A 25,157-nucleotide genomic window follows, 5' to 3' on the forward strand; every position below is an offset into this window, starting at 1 on the left:
TTCTGTTCTAGTTTCATTTCTGTTGCTGTAATAAATTGTCCTGACAGAAAGCAGTTTATGGCAGGAAGGTGTTTATTTTAACTTAAAATTCCGAATTATAGTCCATCATTGTGGGAAAGTCTAGACAGTAACCTAAAACAGCTAGTCACACCACAGCCACAGTCAAAAGCAGAGAGAAATGAATACATGCATGATCTCTTGCTCATACTCAATTGGATTTTCCACTCTTATACAGTTCAGAATTCCTGCTTAGGGAATGATGCTACCCTTAGTGGGCTGGACATTCCACATCAATTAATTTAATTAAGACAATCTCCCACAGCTATGCCCACAGAATAACCCAATATAACCAATAAAACCTCTTCCCAGGGGATTATAGGTTTTATCAAGTTGGCAATTCAAACTAATCACCACAGTTTCTGATACTAATTTTTTTCTCTAGCTGTAAGATGTACGGTTTTCTCTGCCCGCCGCCGGTCTTGTCCCGTCACCGCGCCAGCCCCAAATAACGCACACCAAGACTATATTTGATATAATCTGTTGGCCCATTACTAGTTTCTTATCAGCTAGCTCTGTCTTAATTATTAACCCATTTCTGCTGATCTATGTATTTCTCTTACCGGGAAGCCGGCCGGCATACTGCTTTCTCCAGACTCTCCATCTTGACTCTCCTTACTACTTCCTCCTTCCTCCTTGTCTCCTAGTCCCTCCTATCTTCCTTTCCTATTGGCCAACAGTGCTTTATTCATTAACCAGTATGAGAAACATATACAGAATGACATCTCCCACCATCTAGCCATTTCTCTTCTACTGATGTGACTGTTGTGTGAATTTTTCCTAGAGAGACAAATATGTGTTCTTCTACAAATGGAACTTCAACAAAGCAAAGAAACTATTACATCCAATTCTGCCATGAGAAACCACTGAGTTTAATTAAAGTAATTTAGAAGAACATGGATGAAGAGTTATTTAGAGGAATGTGGACAGCATGCTAGAAGCTACTCCATTGAAGAAAATGTCTCTCCCAACAACTATTAACTGCTTATAAATCTCTTGGGAGGGGTAGGACATCATTTGCTCCCCCAGCAACTGTTAACTGCCTATAGACTCTCAGAGATGGGTTGGGTTTTGAGAGTCCCTAATTCTTGGATGAGATGGGGTTTCATGAGCACCACCTCCACCCTAACAGATGATAAGTGTTTATGCATCCTCAAGGATGGGCAGGGTCTCATAACCCCATCTCTTCTCCGAGAAGGACCTTATTGGGCCTAATCTTGTGCAGGTCTTATCTGGTCAATCACAGCTACTGAGTATTCAAAAAGACAATAGCCATGCCATGTATAGAAGATAGTACTCTACAGCAGCTACTCAAAGTATGATCTATTTGCTAGAATTACAGTTCTGTGATAAAACATTAGTCTAGCATTTTCAAAATCCTGAATTTTGTCTCCAACATTACTATTTGTAAACCAGCTAACCAGTCAATTAATCAATCAATGGAATACAAACAAAAGCCAATGTTTAGCAGCATCTGGGAGCTGTTTAGTCGAAGTCATTGATGGTATTCCTTCCACATGACGTCATCACAATGACTGGGCAAGATTGTGCACTCTACTTTGTCAGGTCATTCTTTTGTACATTCATGTTTGGAAAATTCTTTTGTTAGACCCATAATTCAACATTCTTCTGAAAGTATTTCATTTGCCAAGCTTAAATTGTTTATTCATTATTTTGAAGTAGATCAGGGTGTATAATCCAAGCATTATTTTTTCCCCTTCATTTGTTTAATAATGTAGGCTATTTCACTTTCTGGAAAATATTTAGTTAGTGGAGAAGTGAAACATAAGTCTGTTTCTAATTTGAACCATATGAAAGTATCACTATCCTGTACACTACATGTCCAAAGGGCATTGATAGTTATTGACCTATTGTCTTCTACTGCACTGAAACAATTAACATTAACTGTCAGCGTTATCTTGAATCCTCTAGAAAATGGGCCTCAGAGGACATCTGTGGGGGATTATCTTGATTACATTACTTGGTGGGATGAACTTCCCACTGTGGGTGGCACCATCCCATAGGCTGGGATCTTTGAGTATATAAGTGGAGAAAAAGAGCCTAAGCAGCATGCATGTATTACTCTTTCTCTGTTCCTGATTATAGATGTGCTATTATGTGATCAGTTGTTTTAAGCTCTTGCTGATTTAGCTTCCTCCCTTCTTCCTTAATTTCCAGTGTATTTTATCACAGCAACAGAAGGAAAACTAGAATATCTACAACATTGCTCACCATTAGTGCAACTGTAACATCTAATCACTGTTGACTGTGTGCCTGGAGCCCTAAGCATAGAGGCTTGCTTTATGAACCTGAGAAGATTACTGAGCTTGCCTGAAATATCTATTTCTTCCATACCTTCTAACTTCCATTCATTTTTCTAACTTCATACTCCTTGCTGGGGATCAATTTTTAATTCTCATTTGGAGCAGTCTATTTCTGTTTCTTGTCCCCATTCTTCTGAGTAATCCTTCGAAACTAATGTTACAAATGCTTACTACTTTATCCACTAATGTCTCAGGACTTTATAGGTTCTTTTTCACACCTTGTCTTCAGCCCAGCCATGAGACATGGAAAGGACAAATACAGGCCTCGGTATTGCCACTCAGATGCCAAGATTTCCTACAGAAGGAAACCATCACCATGACAACCATCACCATGGTAGCTATCACTGTGGTAACTGTCACCATGTTGCTTACAGTACATTTCCTTTCATACCCCTATTTTGGCACCATTGGGTCTGCCAACCTGCTTACTTGTCCACTTTTTTGTCACACCTCTAGGCGTATGCTGCTCCATCCTGGTGTGGCTAGATTCTGCATTTACTTCTTTACATCATTGTCTTGCATACATGCTTAAGAACCCTATTACTCCCTTCTTCTACCCCATGTGCCTCAGGAAGGAACTTCACTCTCATACTCACCCATGTCGATGACCATATAACAGTGTTAATAGGATCAATCTAAATTGTCTTTGGCAAGTGAAACTTCAGCAGTGTGCGGCACTCCATTTCATCTCCACACTCAATTCTCTACCATCCTCCAACCAATAAGTCCTCTGAACTTTATTTTTCCTGAGAAAATAGAGAGAAAGAAGCCCATCATCACATCTTGCCAACCTGACTATGCTGTGTACATAATTTCTACCTTCCCTCCTCACACAATAAACAAAATAATCCAGCTCATTATCTCTGCCATGATGCTTGCATCTCCTCCACTGGATTTCTCTCTCTTTTAAGACTCAATCCTATCAGTATTTGTCAGTGCTATCACAGAGCACCCATTAGAAAATGCACTCACTGCAAACTGTCCTCTCCTTCATTTGCCCACCCATACACCCATATATTTTCTCCCTTTCATGACTAAATTCCTCTATAATTGATGCATTTTCTGACTCTACTCACATATACCACAACTTTTTATCAACCCAAAACACTCAGGTGTTTGCTTCCAAGCTCTGTGGAGACTTCTCTTCATTAAGTAATCCTCTTTCTGCCAAGTTCAAGAACCAGTTTTCTTTGGTCATTTGAGCCCAAGGTCCAGCATCATATATGACAGTCACTTTCTCCTTGTCGTTAGCAACTCTACTCTAAAGCCCTGGTCCCTGTGCTTCCTTGGTTCGTCAGTGATGTGATGGTTAATCTTGACTGCCAGCTTGATTGAAAGTAGCAGATATTTAGAATATTAGTAAGGCAAACTTCTGGGTGTCCCTGTGAGAGTGTCACCAGAAATGATGAACTGAAAAGATAGACTTGCCCTAAATATGAATGACACCTCCCATAAACTGAGGGGTAGAGAGACTAAAAAGGAGGAAAAAAAGAAGTCTACCAATATAAATGTACTGGATTATTTTTTCCCCTTCCCCTGTGTCCTTCCCCCTTTTCATGCCCCTCTTCCCTTTCCTTCTTCCCCCTTCTTCCCTTCCTTAACCTACTTTCCCCCTTTTGTTCCCTCCCCCACTTTTCCTTCCTCTCCTCTTAATTCTCCCCTCTCTCCTCTTTTCCTCTCTTTTTCTCTCCCCTCATCAGCCACTCTCCCTGCTTCTTGTTCCTTTTCCTTGTCTCTGTGATGTGAGCATCTATCTCCATTATGTTCTCCCTTCCATGATGGACTGAGATGTCTGAAACCATGAGCCAAAACAAATACCTCCACCAAAAAAAAAAAAAAAAGTTGTCATCTGGGGCATACTACTAGCAAAATTTACTTCCATAAGGCTCCAGCTCCAGGAAGGTGTGGTAAATACCATTCCACTCTATAAGGCCAGATTGCCTTTGCTCTTAACAAGTTTCAAGGTCTTGCCGATGATTTTTGCCCCCAATCCTGATGAGTTCTATAGACATTGTATCTCAACATCCTCCTCGTATTGGTGTCTTCTCCAAGGTCACAACCTTAAGTATAACAGGCTCCAGTTGACCCACACTGTTACCCATCTTTTCATCATCCTTCTGATTGCCATTTAAGGAAACTTACTGCCTGATGCCAGGGAACTGTTCTAGACTGCTTTGTTTATGGTTAGCACCCAACAGAGTTTCTGGCCCTTGGCCCTACCTGAAGAATTTGTAACTGAATGTGTGTGAGGAGGTGGTAGCTCAAGGGACATACAGAAGTGAACATGTGCGTGGTCCCACAACCTATGGTGTTGAGAAAGAGAATTTCTGATGCCCTCCCTCTGTCTTTATTTTAGTTCTATTTCTCTAGAGTCTGGCACAAGAAAATGGAGGGGGAGCTTGGTCAATGTTTGAAGTAATGTTCTTTTTACTGTGACAAAATATCTGACAGAATTGAGAGAGAAAAGGTGTATTTGGGTTCATTGTTATATGGAGATTATGGGTCATCATGATGGGTGTCGTAGGTAAGGTTTATATTGCTGAGAAGAAACAGCATGACCATGGCAACTCTTATAAAGGAAAAACATTTAGATGGGGTGGCTTACATTTTTCAGAGGTTTAGTATAATATCATGACGGTGCAGGCAGACACAGTACTGGAGAAGTATCTGAGAGTCCTACATCTTGACTTGCAAGCAACAGAAGTGAACTGGGACACCAGACTTGGCTTGAACATACATGACACCTGAAAGCCCACACGCACAGTGACACACTTCCTCCAACAAAGTCATACCTAATCCAAAAGGCCACGCCTCCTTATAGTGCAGCTTGCTATGAGCTTATGGAGCCAATGACATTCAAATAACCACAGTGGGAAAACTAATGGCAGTGGAACCAGAAGGGGGAGGCTTGTTCACTGCATGACGGTAGAGTAACAAACATCCAGGCCTTACCTCCTACTCTACTTAATGTTAATCGTCAACCCGACACTACCTAGAATCATATTAGAGAAAAGCCTCAATTAAGGAAATGCCTAGATGAGATTGGCCTGTGGGCATGTCTCTGAAGGAGCATTTTGATTGTTAATTGATGTAAGAGTGTCCTTCAAAATAGAGCAAACAGGGGAGAACTGAAAACATTCAAAACAGAAGACTACGGAGGGTATGTCAGATTCAGACCATTATAGTTAATCTTAATTACATTCATACATGCATCTATGAGTGCATGCATACATGAAAGAATAAATAAATGAGTGAATGCACTGCTCAGCTTAAGTTGTGCTGGGGATGGAAACCAACACTTTGTGCATGCTGGACAAGCATCTTGCCAACTGAGCCACATCCTCAACCCCACTAGACATGCATCACCCTTTTTTTTATTAAATTGCCCCCTTGACGTTCCTAGGTACATTCTAGGAATAGCTTTACTGATGGCTACTTGCTGTGGTTTGGGTATTGAATGTTCCCTGTTCCAGTTTGTTTTTATGTTGCTGTAAGTACTTTGAGTACTTTGAGGTATGGTAAGAATATTTAATCGACTCTACATTAAAACAAGCATTCTGACCAATGGGAAGGAGGTCTTTCTTCTCAGGAGGGGAAACTAAAGCAAAATTCTTTAAAGAAAGACAGCCTCCCAGATGCGGGCTTTTAAGTTGATCTTGGCCTGAACCCCACCCCCAACCCCACCCCTTACCTCATCCAGCCCAAGCTTGTCCGGCCTTAGATACATTTACACATCCTGCCTTAATTTGATTAGCGACAGATGCTATTATCTGAGGAAATCTAAATTGCCTCTTCCTGTGCTAATGAACTACTGTACCAAGTACATGGGGATTTGAGAGCAAGATAGATTTATTAATGAGTGCCTAATTAAAGGGACAGTTACAGAGTTCTGGGGAAGAGGGAATGTTTCCATTTCTTATAAAGACTGATCCTTTTTTCGTGACAAAATGAAAATGTTTTACATCTGGTTAAGATTCTTAAATGTCACAATTTAGAAGCTGAATGAAAAATTGGGTTTAATCAGATGAATTGGAATGTGCCATTTTCCTCCTGGTTAAGTATGGGGACCATCAGCCTTTCTATCACAAGCCACCCCAGCCTCCCCCCACAAGAAGCCCTGCTGCTACATCTTTTCATCTAATGACGCTCTGATCATCAAGATCTGAAACACGTGACTTTCTTCATGCTATAATATAGAAGTAAGCATTTGAGATTCCGGCCATGTTTGGTCTATAATATGGATACAAGGTATTTATTTCTGTTGATCCTGGTGTTGGCATTTATTTCTTTTGTTGACACAGAGTCTCATGTAACCCAGGCTAACGATTAATTTACCATGCAGTCAAAGATTAACTTGAATTTCTGGTCCTTTTGTCTCTACCTCTCAAGTGCTGTGGCAAGAATATACAACCATGCTTAATTTAAGCTGTCCTGGGGATGAAACCCAACGCTTTGCATATGTTGAGCAAGCATTTTGCAAAATTGAGCCACATCATCAGCCCCACTAGACATATATTACCCTTCTTTTTTACAAACTGCCCCTTTTGCCATTCCTCAGCACACAGTAGAATAGATTTACTGATGGATACTTGCTGTGGTTTGGATATTGGATGTTCCATTCTCCAGTTTGTTTTTATGTTGCTATAATAAATATCACAATCAAAAACACTTTGGAAGCAAAGGATTTATATGGCTTGCACTTCAAGATTATAGTCTATCACTAAAGTAAGTAGGGGCAAGAAGTCAAGACTAAAATCTAGAGACAGAAACCATAAAGGAATGCTTCTCTCTGACTAGTCCTCAGCAAATTATTTTCAAGTCAGGATGACCTGTACAGCATTACCCATATTGGTCTGAGCATTCCCACATCAATCAACAATCAAGACAGTTTTCTTTAGGCATGGCTTCAGACCCATTTGATCTATTCAATACATCAGCTTACACTTTTTATTTACAGGTGACTCTGGATTGTGTCAAGCTGACAAAATAAACCAGCAAATCTAACCAGTACATTTCTCAGAGGTTTGGTACCTAAGTGGTGCCATTTATGATAGAGAATTCAAGAGATGAGATGTGGAAAGAGATCTTTTGATTAATGTGGGCTTGTCTTCAAAGAGATAGAAAGACTCTGGCCTCTGTCTTCCTTTCATCTATCTGCTCTTGGCCATGACTGGACAGTTTTCTCTATCTCTCACTCCCACTACAATGTGCTATCTCACCACAGACCCTCAAACAATGGAACCAATTAATCATGGACTATAATACCCTGAATGATGAACCAAATAACCCCCTTTCCTTGTGCATCTAATAGCTCACATATTTTTGCTATACCACCAGAAATGTGGCAACTATAATATTTTTATCACCACCACAACAAAGCACTCTTTAGTGTGAGAACACAAATAGGTTGGAGTGGCAAGAGTGTGTACTGGGCAGTAACTGTTTAAACTTCTTTAAATATAAATGCTATGTCTTACTTACTTTTTTCTGTAACTGTGATAAAATGCCCCAATAAAAGCAACAGATGGAAAAAGGGGTTTATTTTAGCTCACAGTTTGATGGCACAGTCCATCGTGTTAGGGTTGTCATAGTGGCAGGAGCACCAGGCAGCTCCTTACACTGTATCAACAATCACGAAAAAGAAAGATGAATTCTGATACTAATTACTTTTTTCCAGACCCTCGTCCCTGGGAGTGGTGCTGCCCATGAGTTATGTAGATTTTCCTACTCCAATTAGCCTAACCTAAGAACTCCCTCACAGGTAAACCCTGAGGCTTATCCCCCTACATGATTCATATATCGCATCAAGTTGTCAGTCACTATGAAACACATAGATTATTAGTCATGTTCGTAAGTGAGAAGTTTGGCTTGCAGATACAAGTTGATTTCACTATCTCTAAATATCTGTGATGCAGTGCTTCTGTCACCCATTGGGCATGGAACAGGAAGACAGGAATGCTTGCTATAGGAGAAGAAAGTGGAAGTAAATGGGCGACAAAAGCAAGTTAAGGGAGGAGTTCATTTGGCTCACGATTCCAGGCTATAGCCCATCATTGGCAGGAAATCACAAAGGCAGCATCTTGAAAGAGATAGTCGCATTACCTCCACAGTTTAGAGTGGAAAGAACAGAAAGCAATGAAATGACGCATGCATGCTAGTGTTCAGCTAGCTTTCTCCTTTCTCATCTAATCCCAGATCCCCAACCTAGGCTATAGTGCCACTCATAGTGGGCGTGTCTTCCCACTTATGCAAGATGATACCACAGAGGCCAAACTAATCTAGGAGATTCCTTATTGAGACTGCCCAGGGGATTCTAGATTGTGTCAAGTCAAAAATTAAAATTTTCCTAAGTGTTCTCTCTGGCTCCAATATCTGCCTTCTTGATCCCCTTATTTTAGACACCCAGCTCAAAGCCCTGTGCTGGAATTGGCATATCCCATAAAGAAAAAAGCAGAAAAAGAATTAAGTATAAATGACACATACTACTCACATCCCTCACTCTGTTCCTTTGTGAAAGCTAGATCCATCTCCCTTTTCTTTTGAGTCCATAGATGGAAGCTTCTGAACTTCCCTCCCCCTGACTCCCACCAGCTACAATTGTGTTGTGTAGATTAATATTGAGCTCCAAACTACTTTTGTGGATTGATTTCTTCTCCTGACCTTTTGTCAGCTGGGGAATTCTGCCTTATTTGATACTATAAAACAGAGAGATTCTGTGTTCCCACTTTCCAGATAAAGGAACTCTTGCAAATGGGTATATTTTCCCAGACCTACACAATAGGCTTAATTGCATGGGTTTGCAGTCTAAGCGGAGGTCGTTTGATGACTAGCTGTTTTGTATCATGAAAGTGCACATTAATTATTTAAAAGATGGACTTATAATTATTGTAAGCCTTAAGTAATTACCTATAATTTTGGCAAGGGTTAGAAAAACTGATAGTCTAGCAAATTCAGGTTTTAGTCATTAGTAAGATCATAATTACATTTAAATTGCAAAATGAAAATTATGCAATTTATCTCCCCAATAATGCATAAACATTAGAGTGATTGTGGGTTTTAATGGACGATAAAAACTGGAGCCACGATGGGCAGTCAGGGGCAATTTAAGTCCCTGGCTATTATTTTATATTTTAACTGCCTCTTCCATTGCATGGCCCTGTCCACGCCTATTCAGATTATCCCTGGGGCTATAGCATTACTCTCAACAGGAAAGCAATAAGTTCTTTGAAAGAGAGGAAGGAACTGCAATGAAATGGATGAAACATGATACATCCATAGAGACAGAAAGATATTTGTATGACAGTGAAGGAAGGAAAGGGCTTCATGGAAGAACTACAAGAAAATGTCACATACTTCCATACTTCAATATTCATCTAAATGGGATTGCCCCACCCATTTTATAGATGAGGAAACAAACTCACAAAGTAGATGGGGCTTGCTTGTAGCCCCATTCAATTTTCATGCATTTAGAGAGAAAGCATATTCAGGAATACATAAGAACTTAAATGGGCTAAGGGGCTAGGGATATGATTTAGTGGGTAAAGAAATTGTTATGATGATCTAACTATGGATTCTCCAGAACCCACATAAAAAGTCAGTCATGGTAGCAAGCATGTATATAATGCCACTGTTCCTACAGTAGGATAGGGGTAGAGGCAAGAGATTCTCTGGGAGGTCACAGACCACTTAGCTTGAAGACTGTGTCAATGAACAAGAAGAAAATGTGTCTCAAACTTGTTAGAAGGTGAGGAGCAACATGAGAAGTTGTACTCTGACCTCCATGTGTGCATAAACACACACATGTATACACACACTGAGCCATTTCCTCCACTCATTCCATAATTTATGAAGCATTGTTGATTATCATATTAGGAAGAAATGGTTATGGAAACAGATAACACAGGCCTGGGGAGATTGTTCCATGGGTAAGAGCATTTGCTGCCCAAGTAAAGGGACCTGAGTTTGAATCTCCTGCACTCACATACAAAATGCTTTGCATGACAATGCATACATATAGCCTTAGCTCTATGGCAAGAAACAAAAGGATCCCTAGGACTTTCTGGCTACCTGCCTAGCTCCAGATTCAGTAAATGACACTATCTCAAGAGAATTAAGGAGTGGCTTGATAGAGCGGGAAACTTAATAACTCCTCCATGTGCATGGGGACATGCAACAGTCTAAACATGTACATACATTACATATCCGTTCCCTTCCTGCCCCATCTCTCTCTGTGTCAATTAAATATAGGTAATAGTGTCCCTCTGCTCAAGGTTTTATAGTCCCCAAAGGGATTCAGCAAAAGAAATGCCAGACTAATCAGACAAACCTACCTGTAATCACTGAGCAAGCCCCGTAGTTCAAAGTGTTGTGATGTTATGAATTCATCTGTTGGAGTGTCATAAGAGAAGTCTAGGTACAGGCAAGGAGATCAATATTTCCTCTTACAATTATCTAATTATGGAATAATTCCAACTACAAATATTGACTGAGTAACTAATCCGTGCAAGATGCCATGCTGGGCAGTAGGGGAAGCTGAAGAGCAAACCCAGCATGTGCATTGGTCAAGAAGAATTGAGTAATTTGTACAGAAGCAAAGCACTGAGAAAATCTCCAAGAGAGGAGCAAAGTGAGTAAATTAGAGAGACTCAGAACAGGAGGAATAGAAAAAGGAATCTTTCATCTTAAGAAATGCCCTTGTGATGGTAAATCTTTCTGTGGATTTTATTATTTATGTATGTGTGTATGTGCACGTAAGTGTAATACTTGTAGAGACATGAAGGGGGAGTTTGATCATTTACAGCTGGACTTATGAGTAGTTGTGAACTGCTGGATTTGAGTTCTGAGAGCCAAACTTGCAGTGAGCACTCTTAACTGCTGAGCTGTCTGTCCAGACCCAGTGAAGATTCTTAATTGCCAAATTTATTGGATCTCAATCAGCTAAGACTCTGGGCAGGTCTATGAAGCTATTTCCAGAAGGGATTAACAAGGGGCAGAGTTCTCCCTTAGAGTGGGTGGTGCCTTCTGACAGGTGGCTAAATAAAAAAGGGTCCAAGGAAAAAGATACTTGCCTTGCTGCCTTTCACTTCTTGCTGGTAAATATATCTACCTGCTGCTGCTGCTGCTGCTGCTGCTGCTGCTGCTGCTGCTGCTGCTGCTGCTGCTGCTGCTGCTGCTGCTGCTGCTGCCACTGCGGCCATCCTTCTGACAACAGACTCCAGATTCCTCAGCCTTCCAAGGCTAAAGACCAGCTAACTCTCTGGGAATCTTCCAGGCCATCAGAACCTTATCAAGATTGCTGAGACACTCTTCTTCAAGACTTGAGTAGTTAGTGGATTCTCAGCCTCTCCAGCACCCAGATGTCCATTGTTTGACTATTCAGTCTATATCTGGGAAGACATTCTAGTCAATGTCCCATCTTTTTATCTACTTTTGTATGTGTTTGCATGGGGTATTTTGCTGTTGCACACCTATAGGTACATGTGTGTAGGTGGGGGCCTGAGGCTGATGTTGGGAGTCATCCTCTATCAGTCATAGATAGAAGCAAACCCAGAGACAGAGGATATGGCTTATCTTTCTAACCAGGTTGGTTGGGAAATCTCCCGCATCCACCTTCCAGGGCTGGAATTACAGGTAGGCAACCACTTCCATGCATCATTTACAGGGGCCATGGGATCCAAACTTCAGTCCTTTTGCTTGGATTGGCAAGTACTCCAACTGCTGAGATATCTTCAGCCCCCTAATCCCATACACACACACAACACACAGAATCTAGAAGAGCACAGAAGGCAGTTTTGTGTCTGTGTGTTCATGGGTGAAGTGTGGACACAGGCATGCCATGGTATGTGTGTGGTCAGAAGACAATCTTGGGTATCAGTTCTCCTCCTTGTTGTCCTAGTTTGAGGCAAGATTTTCCTCCTTCCTTCCCTCCCTCGCTTCCTTCCTCCCTCCTCCCCCCTTTACCCTCTTTCCCCCCCTCTCCCTTCTTGCTATGCACAACAAATTACCTGGCTTGAAGGCCTCTAGCACAATGGTTCTCACCCTTCCTAATGTTGAGATCTTTTAATACAGTTCTTCATGTTGTGACCCCAACCATAAAATTATTCTGTTGCTTCTTCATATTTATAATTTTGCTACTGTTATGAATTTGTTTTTTACAGTTAATTTTTCTATTAATTAACTTTTTCATTTATTTTACATACTGACCACAGTCTGACCTTCTTTCTCCCTTCCTTTCCATCCCCTGGACTCCCATCTACCCTCCTCCCCATCCACTCCTTCATCATCTCCATTCAGAACTATTTATTTATTTGTTTATTTATTTATTGAGACATGGTTTCTCTGTGTATCCTTGGTTGTCCGGAAGCTTGCCTATAGATCAGACTGGCCTCGAACTCAAAGAGATCCTCCTGCCTCTGCCTCCAGAGTGCTGGGATTTAAGGTCTGCACCACCACAGCTTGGAATGAATTGTAATGTGAATATCTGATACTTCTGGTAGTCTTAGGCAACCCCTGTGAAATGACCTTTTATCTTGACCCACATATTGAGAACCACTGCTATGGAGATACTCTTTTTTCCCCTGTCTTCAGTCCCCATCTCACATTAGAACTGCTATTACGTAGGTGCATTTCAGAGTCTAGCTTTTTACATGAATTCTAGGAATTTAAACTAAGACCTTCATGCTTGCGCAACAAGCCACCAAGCTCTACCTTTACCATCAAAATCAGTTTTTTTTTCTTCTTTTTAAATATGTACGTTTTGTTTAAGTGTGTATAGCTGTCTGTGTGTGCACATGTGCACTTGAGTATGAACACCTGGAAGAGGCCAGAAGAGTGTTTAAGAGCCTGATACCCTGGAGCTAGAGTTGCAGGGGGGTTGTGGATCACCTGATATAGGTGCTGGGAACTGAAAGCCATTACTTACACACACACACACACACACACACACACACACACACACACAAACACACACGCACACACACACACACACACACACGCACACACACACACACACACACACACACACACACACACACACACACACACACACTTGACTTCCTGGTCTCATGAGCCTCCCCCTCCTTCCAGGAGAGGATGTTTTAGCCTGGAGGGGATGGCTCTTTACTGATGAATCTTTCTACCCCCTCAATATCAGTTCTTAGTATAACTTTTCAGCAGGCAAAGTGCCAGTCCTGGGACCTGGACTAAATCTGAAATACATGTTCAGAACACAGCATTTGTCTGCTGGAGGTGGCTTGATTAGGAAACTCAAATACTTCAAGAACTTTGTTTCCAGTGCTTAGAACACTCAAGATAAATGTGAACGAGTGTTTAAAAATGGCAGTTTAAATGCTAGATATTATTGGAAGGAGCAAACAAATGATTATGCAACGCCTGCTCTTAGGCGTAATTAATTCATTAAGGATATATTTCAAAGGTCTTCAACATATGACAGTGTGGTACACAGATACATCCATCAAATATAACAAATATTAAAGCTGACTTTTTAAAAATAATCTAACTTTCAATACATCATAACCTAACCTAGTCTGCCTTCCAGATGCTCACAGCATTGGCAGGAGCCTACAGCAGGGCAAAATCATCTAACACACGAAGAGTTGAACATCTCAGGTAACTTACTGGACACTCAAATGATGATTATAAAAAGAATCAATGTAATGTGAGAAAATCATGAATTGAATCTTTGTGTCTCAGGGGTTATCTGTGTGCTTGACAACAACAACAAAAAAAAAAAAAAAAAATACAACTGTCATGAGAAATACAGAACAAAGTACTGAGAGAATTATTCAGTTGTGGGACACAACTGCCTAGAATCCCATAAGTGGCAAAGGCCCTGGCTTTATCCTCCTTGTCAACAAAATATAAATAACACAACAGAATAAAACAGGGTGTAAGCACTTGGGTTAGAAATATTGACCACTATTTTTTAATTCAGACTTCAAAATTTAAGCTCAGAGTCAATGGGTTGAGCTGTAGCTCAATGGACCATCCTTGTTTTGACATGGGAAAGGCACCCAAGTTTGATCTCTAGCAACTTTGAAAACAAAACAGAAATTTATCCTTATTCAAGTACAAAGCCAAGGTTAGTGCCCATGGACCAGCAGCTCCATGAGTGAAAAGAAAACATGTGAAAACATGAAACTGGAAGATTGTGGATATATGTATGTTATTTCTGTAACCACACATCTGAGCAAGGAGGAAGGAAGCCATAACACACTTCTACTAACCCTAAATAGTGATCCTAGAACATACTAAAATAACAATCTCACGGAAGTCCAATTTAGTCAAACAGTGGAGTTTTTAGTTGAGGTTAATAACATGAGAATAGGAGAGGGATTACTCACAAGTGCAAGTGTGACTCAAATGCAGCTGTGTCACTGAACATCACACCGCAATACAGATCATGACTCAGGAAAGTGGCATGTTGCTGAAGTTTCTCTTGTCCCACCATGTACTGTTGCCCTCAGCCCCAAATAAGCACACAGACACTATATATATATTAATGATTAAACTACTGACTGATGGCTAGGGCTTCTTATTGACTACCTCTGTCTTAATTATTAGCCCGTTTCTATTAATTTATTTATTTCCATGTAGTCTTGGCTTACTGAAGAATGTCCAGACCTGCTACTCCTTTGACGGCTACATGGCATCCTTTGCAGTGCCTCTCTGCCTACCCTCCCCAGAATTCTCTTTGTCTCTAGTCCTGCCTATCTTCCTGCCTCTATTGGCCAAACAGTGTTTCATTCGATTAATAAGAGAAACATATACACAGAAGGACATGCCCCCATCAGTGGCATATCTGCCCGTCTCTCCTTGACTTGTAGACAGTACAACTGATCCAAGAACATCCTCTCAACAGCTTGGTCTGTTCTATTTTCTATCCCATCAGTTGTTTACTTCTTCTACACCCTGATGAGGGGGCCTCATGAATCTTGTATGTTTTAGCTTCCCCAGACATGTGATGTTTATTTATTTCCTGAGTCTCGTGAGCCTTTCTCCCATCCCCCCACCCCCAACCCACCCCGCTTCCAAGAGGGAAGTTTTCAGTTTGGATGAAATTGGTCCTCGGCCACAGACATTCTTGGAAAGATGGAAGTGATGGCAAAACAAAACAGCCCAGAAGAAAGTAAGAAGAGGGTGGGTCAATGAAATAACAAATATTTCAGAATTGAAGACATGTTGAGTGGCTGGAAAGGCCGGCTGTCAGATTGCAGAGCCTGGTGAAGGCTAGCCCTCTAGTCTGATCTTTGTGCTGGAGGCAGTAATTGCCACTGATACATTTCGAGTGGATGTTTTTATCTAGTTATTTTATCTGCCTTTTCATCAGCTCCCCATTAAATCAAACCACTGTTGATAAGAATAGAGGGGACCCATTAAAGACAAGTAAAGTTCATGTTTAATCACAAATAGAGATCACGGTAGATAGGATAGAGATAAAAACATAAGGTGCTTCCTTCAAAGGCATCTTACTTGTAAGATAATGACTAAGTTTAATTGTGAACTTAAGCACACACCTATGCAGCCAAAGAAATGATGCTAGGAATAAATGGCTTCCTTTCCCCCAAAATATGTCCTGATGACCTCCTGACCCACAAGGGGTAGTTCAGTATGGGCATCTAAGCCAATCTGACTTCTCCAGCCTGTGTATCAACTCAACTAACCCAACTAACAGGATCTCTCTCTCTCTCTCTCTCTCTCTCTCTCTCTCTCTCTCTCTCTCTCTCTCCCCCTCTCTCTCTCTCTCTCTCTCTCTCTCTCTCTCCCTCCATATCTACTTCCTTCCCCCCTCCCTTTTAAGGACAATCTCAGGTGTTTTATGCATGATACACAAGGGTTCTCACTGAGCTACACACCAGCCCTCCTAAAGCCCTCCTAATTCTCCTTTAATAAAATGTAACTTCATCCTCTCCTCTCTCTTTCCTTCCCTTGCTTTCCTTCCCTTCCAGTTTTTATATATCACAGAGCAGCCTAGAATTCACTGGCCTTGAAGCCCAATCCTCAAACCTAGGCCTCTCAAAAGCTGACATGACATCTGTGCTTCACCATACCCCACAGGCCATTCTCTTGGTTATACTTGAACTTAACTCACCTCTCTATAGTTTCCTCATTCCAGTAAACATTGGGGGGCTAGGGAAGAGCAGCATGAGGACTTTTGTGGGTGGGCCCTAGCAAGAAGAGTTTTCTAATCAGATTTAGGTGTCTGGAACAGTAATATAGAGGCTTCCCTGATGTGACCACTGAAGTTTTCCTTACTAAGACCCTCAGAGATACTACAGAAAGATTCTTGGGTATATGGTAGCCTTTGACAACCTAGAATATTACTTCCAAGGTCAATGTCATACAAATATTCCAGGGACAGTTAAGATGGCTCAAAGCTGCTTGCTGCTAAACTTGATGACATGAGTTCAAACCTCAAGTACCACATGATGAAAGGAGACACACACGTGCGCGCGCACGCGCGCGCACACACACACACACACACACTTCCTCTCTCTACATACATAAGCAAAACAACATTCCATTTCCAAAACTGAGATCTCTGGAATGTTATTAAAATAGCTTATGATTTGATTATACATATATTACATGCTTATCATAGAACCCATGAAACTACATTCATTGAAATATGCATTCCCCAAACTATAAATAGCTAAAATGAGTGAATAAAATAACACAATAAAAGTCTCACACTAGGTGGCTAGATAAATGGCTTGGTGAGTAAAGTATCTCCTGCAAGCCTCAAGACTTCCATCCCCACAGTGTGGTGGTGCATGCACACACACATACACACACACACACACACACACACACACACATACCACACACCACACACACACACACATACACAATAATTTTTCCCTGGGGCTTTGGTGGTATTTGGCCATCTATGGCTAAAGAGAAGTGATTTTCCCATTAACAAATTCAAGGCAGACAAGCAGGCAATGGAGCACACAAAATGGGAGGCAATGACAACCTCTTCCTTTTGATTTTCAGCATGTGTTTCCTGACTTCCATTTGGTGTAGACTTGTCTGGTGTATTTGAAAGCTCACTTCAAAGGAAATCATAAGAACTTGTTGCGAGAGAAATTGAGAGGCTTTCCAATTTCCCAACTTCAATAAATTGCTTCTTGGCCACATCTCTGAAAGTCACTCTGGACAGGAAATTGACAGCTATGGTTCATTTTGGGGAGCAGAGGGCATGAAAATATCACTGAGCTGGGGCAAGGATATCACCAGGACAGAGAGATACTGCTGCCTACAGCAATAGGTGCCAAGATCACAAAGCTTCATATACAAAGAACATGGGGATTATGTTTAGGAATCAGCTCCCGAGATGCCTGAGCAAGGGATACACAGCTTCCTAGCTCCCACTAAATATTGCACTTTCCTTTTGAAACTTTATTTCACTTGTTTATTATTTATCTGTGTACATATGCGTGTTTGTGTATGCATACCATGGCATATGTGTGGGTCAAAGGACACCTTTGTGAAGTTTAGTTGTCTTCTTCCACCTTTTTCTGGGTTCTGGGGATCAAATTCATGTTGCCAATCTTGACCACAAACTCAGCCACCTCACTGGCCCAATATAGCTCAGACAGGTCTGTGTGATGTACAGTATTATTATGACTAATAGTATATCCATTACGGTTTTCATTGCTATGGCAAAATGCCTGACAAACACAGCTTAAGGAAGGGTGCTCTGGAATAAATCTTCTGTAATACATATATTTGATTGGCTGGTAGCCAGGCAGGAAAGGCAGGAAGGACAGTCAGACTGAGAACTGAGAATGCTGGGAGGAAGAAGGGTGGAGTCAGTGCAGTCTCCAGGAGACACAGAGGGAGAAAGACATGCTAGAGGACAGGGAAACCCACAAGCTATATGGCAATCCATAGATTAATAGAAATTGGTTAATTTAAGTTATAAGAGCCAGTTTATAATAAGCTTGGACTATCAACTGAACATTTATAATTAATAGTAAGCCTCTGTGTTGGTTATTTGGGAACTGGTAGATGGGACAGAAACTTCTGCATACAGAAGAGCTTCTTTTCCCTTTTGGTTTAAGACAGGAAACTGTCCACTTCTTGATGTAGAGGTTCAACCCACAGCCCCATGGTCGCTCTTGGGTCAGTACAATTTATTGTGTCACAATATCATGCAGAAGAAATGTATGTATGCTATTGCAATCTCCAGACACAGGTTGGGAACTCCTGGATTTAATGTACAACCCAAGATAATTGTTCAACCAGAGAAGCCCAGTAGGTAACTCTGCACCTAAAGGTTTCACAACTCTCTAAACCACCGTTATAGGCTGGGATCCATGTATTTGAATACATAAGCCTATGGGAGATATTTCATATTTAAACCACAACAAATACTTCCCTGCTTCTGAATATCCTCAGTGTCCTCTCCTAAGACCACTATCTAGGAGACTCCCTAAAATATTCTCCCAAGATCTCTTAGGTCTGGCTATTCTTTTGATTCCTTATTTCCATCTCAAGATCATGTTCCTATCATGACAGATCTGGTTTTTTGCTTGTTTGTTTGTTTTCCAAGCATCAGATGATCTGTGTCCCCAGCCTGACTCTTCCTCTATGTTTTTGATTCCACACCTTTACTTGCCGTGATCATTGCCTTTTGAGATCTTTCTAATAAACAAAACTGCAGCAAAGAGGAGTCTGTTTGACTGCTGAGTTTTTAAGTACTGTGCAAAATAATGAGGTTCCTTACTACATTTTGATACACATATGGCAATGTATTCTGTGCATATCCATCCCAACTACCCTCTCCCTCTTGTCTAAGTGAAATGAATAACAGAAAATATCTCACTATCAGTCTCAGATCCCAGCTCTTCCCTTTTAACCAAAAGGATCAGAATCATGGTGGTAGTAAGGAAGGTACTGGGCAAGCAACCAAGTTACTGCATCCTTGGTACTGGATCTGTGTGTTTCAGCTGTAGGAACACAGACAAGCCTTTGATGCTGAGACACAGCTTCCTGGGAGGCAGCACCACATCTGACGGTTTCTCTTCCAGCTGGCATTGTAATTGAGCCATCCCAGGGCCAGTCAACAGTCTGTAAAGTCAGATGCTGCTAGATGACGAGATCTGTGGTAAGAGTGGACCACATGGGTATCAGCTTATTACCTTTCTTCTTTGCCTGGGGGAATGCATCCTTTGGTCAGAAGCAATGTCATATGAGGCAGTGAATAATGCATTCACTTGATAGATGACAGTGCTGGTAGAACCCAGAGGCCAGGAAGCAAAGGTGAAAATCAAACTTAAAACAAAGGTCTATTCCAGTGAGAATAAATGGCAGAGCTCTGTTAAGGGGAATAGACCAGTATAGATCAAACTACCTCCAGGTATCTGGATGGATTTCTTCTGTGCTCTGTGTGTGTGTGTGTGTGTGTGTGTGTGTGTGTGTGTGTGTGTGTGTATAAGTGAGTGCACATTATTGCAGGCCAATATTGGGTATCTTCCTCCATGGCTGTCCATCTTGTGTATTGAAGCAGAATCTCTCAGTACATCTACAGAGTTCCTACTTGGTTAGACTGGGTAGCTAGTAAACCCTAGGTATTCATTTATGTCTGTCTCTGTCCCCAGTGCTGGAGTTGTAGGTGTGTACCTTCACACTCAGCCATTTTACACTAGTTCTGGGAGACTGAGATGTCTTTTGTTTTGTTTTTAAATTCATCTATTTAGTTTACATCCTGGACACAGCCTCCCACCATCCTCCCCTCCCAGCTACTCCCCACATCTCACTCCCTGCTCCAATCCCCCAACCCCCTTCTCTTCCATCTTTTCTACACACACACACACACACACACACACACGCATGCACGCATGTACACACACACACACACACACACACACACACTGCACTGTGATGAACACAGCTCTCCAAACAGAGCAGTCATAGCTTCATCAGATAGTCTGTGACTATTTGCAAGAGACCAACATGGCCAATCAAGTTGCTGACATTCCCTCAGAGAAGGGACCAGTGGGAAAAGTAATGGGACCCTTACCTGCATTTCTAACCATTTCTCTATTTTGTATGTAGCTCTGCATTAACTACAAATGGCCTCTGAGTCTGGCAAGGACTATCACATGTAGTATTGGAAGGTTACTTGAATAGGGTTCCATCTATGAGACTATGGGGAAGGGATAATAATACATGGCAGGCAGAGATTTCTCAGTATGGTGGCTTTGAGGTCCACTATGTTTCTGCCAGGAATCCCTCCCTTAACCATGCTCTGTAAGAAAGTCCAATACATTCACTGGTTCCCCAGGGCAAACTCTCTGGAATCATACCTTTATTTGTCAATGAGGCTTTGTAAGGAGGGAAAGGACGTTGTTTACATCTCTACAGGAAAGGAATTCTTAAAATTACTCTCCATGAACCCCTGGAGGGAGGCTGTCATACAAGTAGTGCTTCCTGCCTGGTACACGGGAATCTCCCAGGAGTTAGTGGGGGCAGGGGCGGGGGGCGGGAAGGGGGAATGACAGTTTAAACTCCTATCAATAAGCAGCCTGAACTGGCCATCTTCTCTGACCAGATTGGTGCATCAGAAAAGCATCATCCAGCGACTGATGGAGGCAGATGTAGCGACCCACAGACGAACATTAGGCAGAGTTCAAGAATCTTGCAGAGCACGAGGAGAAAGGAGTTCAGGAGCCAGATGCTTCAAGGACACCATGGGAAGGCTCACACAATCCTGGGCTCATAGGGGCTTTCAGAGACTGAATTGACAACCAGGGAGCCTGCATGGGACTGAACTAAGCACTGTGCATGTATGTTACAGTTGTGTCCTTTTGTGGGACTCCTAACAGTGGAAGCAGAGGCTGTCTCTGACTCTTTTACTGGCTTTTGGGACCCTACTCCTTGTCCAGCCTTAATACATGGGGAGGTGCTTAGTCTTACTGCAACTTGAAATGCCATGGTTTATTAATACTCAGGGGAGATATGCCTTTTCCTGGGTGGAGACTGAAGAGGAGGAGATTGGAGGGATGGAGCAAGAGGGTGAGATGGGGGAGGCCGGAAGCTGTGTCCTGGATGTAAAATAAATAGATGAATTTTTAAAAAACCAAGTGGAGCTTCCTAAATGCAGGCTGATTAGCAATGTCAGTGTGGTGGTCACTTAAGAGCAAACCTGTGGATTGTGAACCCCCTTGGGGTGGGGGGCTCAAACAACCCTTTCTAACACTCGTCTGCATATCAGATATTTACATTATGATTTATAACAGTAATAAAATTACAGTTATGAAGTAGCAACAAAATAATTTTTGGTTGGAGGATCATGAAGAACTGCACTGAGGGGTTGCAGCATTAGGAACCTCTAGAACCACCCCTCCAGAGTGACAGCATGTGACAAGAAGACCTTAACAATCATATCTCTGAGACTGCTCTTCCGCTGTATGGACTTAGATACTCGGAATCTGAGGGTGATGATACTGGGTGAGATTGCTCTGTTCACCCATTAAGAGATTCCTAAACTAGGAATATTTACACTGGATACAAATATTCACAATACCAGCCCGAGGGCTTGCATGAAGGTTCCGCCAGTATAGGCACTTTCCACCAAGCCTAACGACCTGAGTCTCCTCAGGACCCACTTACTCCTGTAAGTGGTTCTCTAACCTCTACTTATGTACCACCACGGCATGCGTGTGCCCACACACATACACACAGACAACGAATAAATAGCCAAATAAAAAATTAAAAGCCTATGTGAAGCTCCCACCCTACATAATCCTTTCCTGAAGTATTTGCTCTCAACATCCAGTTTCTGCTCCTTCCATCCAGTACCCCCTTTCCATAGGTGCCACACTAGCCCACCATTGCCTATTTCTCTACTTGCTTCAAAGTGTTTGTGTCCTCAGCAGCCTGGCTGACCCACAGTGACAGCATCACTCTCTGTTGTTATGGTGTAAGTATGGAGTCTTTCCCATTGGCTCCTTTATTCAATGCTAGGTCCCAGGTGCTGTTACTTCGAGGAGGTGAGAGAAACACAATGTGTGCAGGAATGTGCACCTGTTTGCACACATGTATGGTGCAGAGGAGGATGTCAGGTGTTCTTCTCTATCTCTTCTGCCTTATTCTTTTGAGATGGAGTCTCTCACTGTGACTGGAGCCAGGCTGACGCCCACCAAGTCCCAGTGATGTTCCCACTTCAATAATGGAGTTACAGGCACACATGAGGCCATGTTTGGTCTTTGGTGGGAGTGCTGGGGATTTGAACTCAGGTCCTCATGCTTGAACAGCAATCATTGTCACCCACTGAGTCATCTCTTCAGCTCCACTCCCCTCTTTAAGGACCTTCCCCCAACAACAGCATCACATTACATCTCAGAAAACCAATTTTCAATATGGAAGAAATCTGCCATCCCCCTGCTGCAGCCTCTGCCTTGAGTTATTGAATTTCCAGACATAGTAGAATCATATCAAGAGCTGCCACAAAAGAAAAAAAAAAAGGAAAAAGCTCATAAATGCCTGTGCTCGGCCTGTGGCAGGTTTTCATTAGGTCTTAATGAAGCCTGGGTCTGCAATCCCTGGGGCCTTTTTTAATTTCCACTTGATCGGGGCTCAGCCAGCTCCTTAGCCCTGAGGATCCCCAGAGGACACCAATAATTCTTGGTCTCACATATCAGAACCAGAACTCAAGGCTTAAGCTGGGGACAAAAATAAAAGATCATTGATTAATTGTAGAAGGACCTAGAATGATTCCAAAGAGATGCTGTGGAAGAGTGTGCGTGAATACTCACCCACATGTACCAAATATACCACACACATGCACACAACACACACACGCACAGCACACAGCACACAGCATATATACCACACACAACACAGCACACATAACACAAAATGCACATATGTAAAATGCATCACAACATACAACACATACACATAATACACCAACATATGCACAATATATACAAAATACATATACACACTGTGCATACCACACTGTACACACATACAACAACACACACAAGGCATACAAAATAATTTACTCTTAAAGGGCATGTTCCCAATGATCTACTTCCTTCAACTAGGTCCCACCTCCAGAAAGTTCTACTGTCTCCATATAGTCCACTTAGCTACAAATCCATTGATGCTTAATACTCTGATGACATCACAGTTCCCATAAGCCAGTCACCTGCCTGAAACTCTCATCACTGAAGACCAAGCTTTCAATGTGAGTGTTCTGGGAGAGAGAGGCATTTAAGGTTCCACTGTGATAACCACTCGTGTTCATCTCTATCCGCATGTGTGGGATATGCACATCATGTGTTCATGGACACTCACACGTGGTGACCCAGAGGAGGATGGATGTTAGGTGTTCTGCTCTATTACCCTCCACCTTAGTCCTTAGAGACATGGTCTCTTACCGAACCTTAAGCTCAGTTGGCAGCCAGCAAGTCTCAATGGTTCTTGTTCCTTCACATAGTGCTAGGGTTCAGTGTACAGGGGTATTTAAAGCTTAGTTAGTAGCAGTGCAGGACTGCCATTCTGTATTATGCATTCATGTTTGCTAGGCCATGTAAGTACTCATTCCTATTCACAGTGCTTCTCCACTTCGCTCCCCTATATGGAACCTCCATCCTGGGTCTGAGGCAGAGTGGCCACTCTAACCACTGCTGGCTGTTCTAGTTGAACATATGCTTGCCTTCATTGCCCATAAGCCTCACCAGCTGCATACACATGGGCCTAGCTGCCACTAGCAATATTGCAGGCTTGCTTGCCATTGACAGCATTTTCATATGCTAAAAGAATTAATAATTCATGTGCAGTAATATACCCTGTGTTTTTCCCCTCCCTTTTACTGGTCCTTGGGGGACATGGTATACCATGGGCAATATATCTTGAGGCTAAAGGCAGGCATCTCAGAGCATCAGGTCCCACTGTACATGGAGAAGGTGACTGAGGTGGACATCACAAGTCTCTCATTCTGGAAGTCCTTCATGTTCTGTGCTGGCAGCTGAGGACCTGCTATGGGGAGCCACCTGTGTCAGCACTGAGAATGAGTCCCTGTCACTGAGCATTTCTGTCTTTTCTGACCTTCTTTGGGAATTATTTAAAAGCAGGTACCCTGTGATTGCTTCTGGACTTTGCCAACCCTGAGCAAGCTCTCCCTGGGTGATGAGGCCCAGCAAGACCACAAGGGCTTTTTCTATTTAGGCTGATGTCGGTGTCACTCTGGAGCTGGGAGGAATTTTCTAAGCAGCTAATTGGTACTCTGCTAGGAGACATGAATGATGAGTGGCGCTATTTTAAGCTTTCTAAATGGGAGCACTGCTTTGGGGTACTAGATGCTCTCAAGTTCTTATCTGGCATTACTTCCACATGTGCTAAGCGATAACTTCTGGTGCTCCCATTTAACTCAACAAGTATTTATCATGTACCTGCTGCATGCCGGGCTCTGAGCTAAGTGCCTCAGAGGGGCGGGTATAAAGATGAATGGTTCATTTACTCATTCATGCCTCCATTTAATCATTCACTCAGCAAGCACTTCTGAGGACCTGGTATTAACTGAGTCCTTCCAAGTGCTGTAGATGGATCTGCATGCCAATGATGACTTACGTGAGTTACTTTTCTCATTGCTGTGAGCAAATACACACTGCAACTTGAAGGAGACCGCACACACACACACACACACACACACACAGGCATTTGCGCACGTGTGTGTGTGTGTGTGTGTGTGTGTGTGTGTGTGATATGCATACATGTTTGAATATGTGTGGGGACACCTGT

This window comes from Phodopus roborovskii, unplaced genomic scaffold (genome assembly GCF_943737965.1).
Source record: "Phodopus roborovskii unplaced genomic scaffold, PHOROB, whole genome shotgun sequence".
Lineage (NCBI taxonomy): Eukaryota > Metazoa > Chordata > Mammalia > Rodentia > Cricetidae > Phodopus > Phodopus roborovskii.